The sequence below is a fragment of the Cyprinodon variegatus genome, unplaced genomic scaffold (assembly GCF_000732505.1).
Source record: "Cyprinodon variegatus isolate N-32 unplaced genomic scaffold, C_variegatus-1.0 Scaffold205, whole genome shotgun sequence".
NCBI lineage: Eukaryota > Metazoa > Chordata > Actinopteri > Cyprinodontiformes > Cyprinodontidae > Cyprinodon > Cyprinodon variegatus.
This window is the reverse complement of record NW_015150658.1, coordinates 434,140-438,026: the sequence shown is the minus strand read 5'-3', so window position 1 is coordinate 438,026 and position 3,887 is coordinate 434,140. Positions and strand designations below refer to the sequence as shown.

The 3,887-nt window shown below is 38.3% G+C and overlaps 1 protein-coding gene across 1 annotated transcript in view; it reads left to right on the top strand.

Moving 5' to 3' along the window:
* wdr25 (WD repeat domain 25) overlaps positions 1-3,887 on the top strand; it is a 41,713-nt gene that overhangs the window by 18,978 nt on the left and 18,848 nt on the right. The window lies entirely within an intron of this gene.

The following is a 3,887-nucleotide window of genomic DNA, read 5'->3' as shown; positions in this document are numbered from 1 at the left end:
CCATCCATCAGTGTCATTTTTTATTTTATTTTTTTCTTTTATCATAAATAATAATTGGTATAATGTTTATAATTATATGAAAATAGTGATGTAAAGAACCAAAGGCATTTATTGAATGAAGTACCACTCTGTCTCTCTGTGTTTGTCTCCATGTTCCCATGCCGGTCCAGCCGCACATGCATGGTAGTCTTAACTGTGTAGCTGTCACTCAGGGCATAGCCCCCAACTGACCATAAAATGAGCTTCGTAAAGAACTTATAAAAAAAGAAGAACTAACATCCTCAGAGACAACTCCCAAAAATGAATGTGGCATCTGATATGTACTTAAAGTGCAGCTTGTGCTGAGACAGTCAATGAAATGTGCTGTTTTTTCTTTGATTTTCAGCTCAGACGTTTGGCATGAACTGCCATGCCTTTTCTGACACTGATGTTGTTTCAAGATGGAAGAAAAGGAAATGTTCTTTTATCGTTCTTTTATATGAGGTAGTTGCAATTAGCCGTCATTGACAGTGTATGGTGATGAACACATCTGACATGATTTTCTGCAAAAACGTTCTGACTCCAACTGAGATAGACCTCAGGTCTACTTTAGTCAGACTCTGCAGCGGTTATGCAGTAGGAAGAGAGATGCGGTTGCAAAGTAAACCACATCTGCTTTGGTGGAAAATAATAAAAAATCTATAAATCTCAAGAGAAACTGTCAGGTTTGGAGTTGCACAAAGACGCTGAGCACAGGCGAGTCGAACTCAGACCTAAACAACATTTTAATAAACTAAAGACTTTTACCCATGGTAGGAGTTCAGGAGGTCAGAAAAATAATTAAAAAAATTATGATCGTATTTGAGCCTCACAAAATCGAGGATACAGTACAGGAACAGTGCAGCTTATGACTCAGATTTAATGTTGTATTTCTGTCTGGAAATTCAGGAGATATGCCTTTAAAAAAAAACGAAGAGAACACACTAAGAGCAATCATGATGTTAAAGCTTACAGAAAGTGTTAGAAGTGATAATGTTGCAAGTTGTAACACAATTTCCTAATTCCCTGCAGCCCTGAGGTCAAAGATAAAGTAGCTGCTTGTAGAGAAGAGATTTCTTTTCTCAGAGAAAACAGCTTGAATTAATGTTATCAGACAAAGCGTACATACATTTTTCTTTGAGTTTTCATTATCCCTCAGTTACCAGCAGCTGATAAAAATCATGCTGAAGTTTATCATCAAACACATTTTTGGATTGCTTGGGTTCAACCAATAATCTGATCCTCAGCAGCAATCATGTTTACTGATATGACCGCTTAGGAAAATGAATTGGCCATATCATAGGTGGAATTTAGGATCTTACCCTTAACTGGACAGACACATCAAAGTGTGGCTTTTACACATTCTCATGTTTAACTTGAAAGTGGTGTGGTATTTTAAAAAGTCTAGTCATAAAAAGCTGTATTTACTTGAAATAAATTCATGTCAGTTTGGGCAAGGAATCTACCTTAATAAGATCAGTAACTAAATTGACACATTTTTGCAATATTCAATTCATTTCAATTAATTATACTCTGAATCCGCAAAGGGAAATTCATTTTTGTTACAGCCCATCCAAGGAGACAAATAACATACAGGAAGGCATTACACAGACATTTTACATGGGGGGGGAATGCAGTGTCCGAGGCCTTGCTGCCATAAAAGGTGCTGCCCTCATAGTAAGAAACTTAGTCCACTTCTATCCAAATCTGTTACCTTGCTGTATTTGCGGGACCCTTTTTGCATGAAGATAAGGATTTCATCGTGATATTTGCAACAGATCAATAATTTGGTCTGCATTCTGGGCAAGGTGCATCAGGCAAACAGGAGGAGTTCCGAAAAAATCTGCTGCCACTTTTTTGATAGAGCTGACAATCTAAATCCAGGCAAAACATAAATTCCGATTTGTAAGCCTTGTGATACTTTTTTGTGACTAAAAATATGCATTCAGTTGGAGAAAATGCATAAAATAAAACATTAAATCCACCATGGTATTTGCAACTTTAGGGTCAGCACATGGCTTTCAACCGTTTGCACTTCCTCTCTCAGAGCATCTGTCGATACTGTCAATAAAGCCTACGGATATTAGCTTGGCCAGCCCATTAAACACGCAGGCAGCTCCAGGAAGGGAATCAATAATGGATACATCACCACAGGGGCAGCTACCATGACCTTATACTGGAACGGCACTAACCACAACTATAAACAAACAAATGCTTATTTGATCGCCGCTGTCAAAGTAGCTTCAGAGGAATAGTTAAAGAAATGTCACGCTTCCAAACAGCTCTCGTACCGAATCTTGTGAAGGCCTTTGCTTTTTTAAATAAAGTTTTCTCTCCCACTGTTCCTCATTTGAAAGCAATTAAAACCCTATTGTTTCCAAGGTTAAGAATCCCGCATGCGGGTGCAACAAGAAAAAGACAATAAGACAGCGTTCCTATGGCAGCCTGAGATGAAGCAAATTCAATTCAGTTGCATATTAATGTGGGAGTCGGGAACACGGCCTGGTTTCGTTCATGACTGTAGCTCCGTTTAACACGAATGAGCTGAAAGCAAGTTATTGACGGTCTAAACTTAACCATACACAGTCACCCAACAAAAAGGAGAATAAGCCACTTCCAAAATGTGTCTCCTAATAATTAGAAAACACCAAACTAAGTAGACTCGCCCATCATTAATTGCACGCTTTTAAAGATGCACTATTTCCATATTATTTACATCAACAATATACATCATATAAAGCCCTCAAAAATGATTGGCACCACAGTTAATTTAGAAAAAATAAATAAATTAGGGAGACCTGGCAGCTGCTCTGGCTAGAGGTATGGCCATATTGAGGTAGGTATGTTGTTTTACTATCATCTGACCACATATCTGTGTTGCTAAAAAGGTATCTTGCCTTCACTGTTTTCAATATAGAATAGAAGCAGGTTCAGTCTTGACATAATTAAACCCCAGAGTTACTGGTGTACTGATTAAAAGTTCTTCAGTACTGTGGAATATGATTGAACCTTGTTCAGCTGCTGGAGCTCATAAGTCAAATTCTATTAAAATATTAAGTATCTGTCCAATTAAATCTGAGGAATAAATTATTTTCCTTTCCAGTGACTCTAAAAAAGCTTATTTCTTTGGATTAAGCCGTTTTTGGAGTTCATGCAAAGATAATCATTATGCAGCAGAAACACACATGGAGGATGCAGCTCAAATAGGGACTGAGGCCTTTAAGTAAAGAAGTACAAAAAAATGCAAGTTTCATCAATGTCTCTTCATTGTAAAACCCAAAGCATGTACAGGTTTTTCACACATGAAAAAAAAAATTTTATTTATTTTTTTTATTCAATGAGGTGGCTATGCCTCTTGTTTCTGTCACGCAAAGGATTATGGGATTATTAACGCCGTTATCTTTTTTTAGTAACGAGGTAAACTAACTAATTACTTTGACTGTAACTATAACGCAGTTACCATTGCTGACACCCTGTTACACCCTGCACGTTACTCAGGTCGCACAATTAACCTTTTTTTCATGATAGGACTCATGTGCGCCTTGTCATGAGAGAGGGGAGATGAGATTGGCTGTTACGGGTGTTAACATACAGCACACACAGATAGATGGAGAGTGAGGAGGACTCCAGCAGCAAAAGAGCATTTTTCAGATGGAAATAACGGTGTTACGTCGAGCTGCGTTTCACCATCAGATACGATTTACCCTGCGCAAGCGACAGGAAACGCACATGCTCGCTAAAGGTTGTAACAGCCTCTCACGCCACAGTGGAACTACGGAGAGTGTGAACGATCAAATGTTAGACTATATGGAGAAAGGGAGAAATTGGGATGGATTTATGGATGGATGGATGGATGGATGGATGGATGA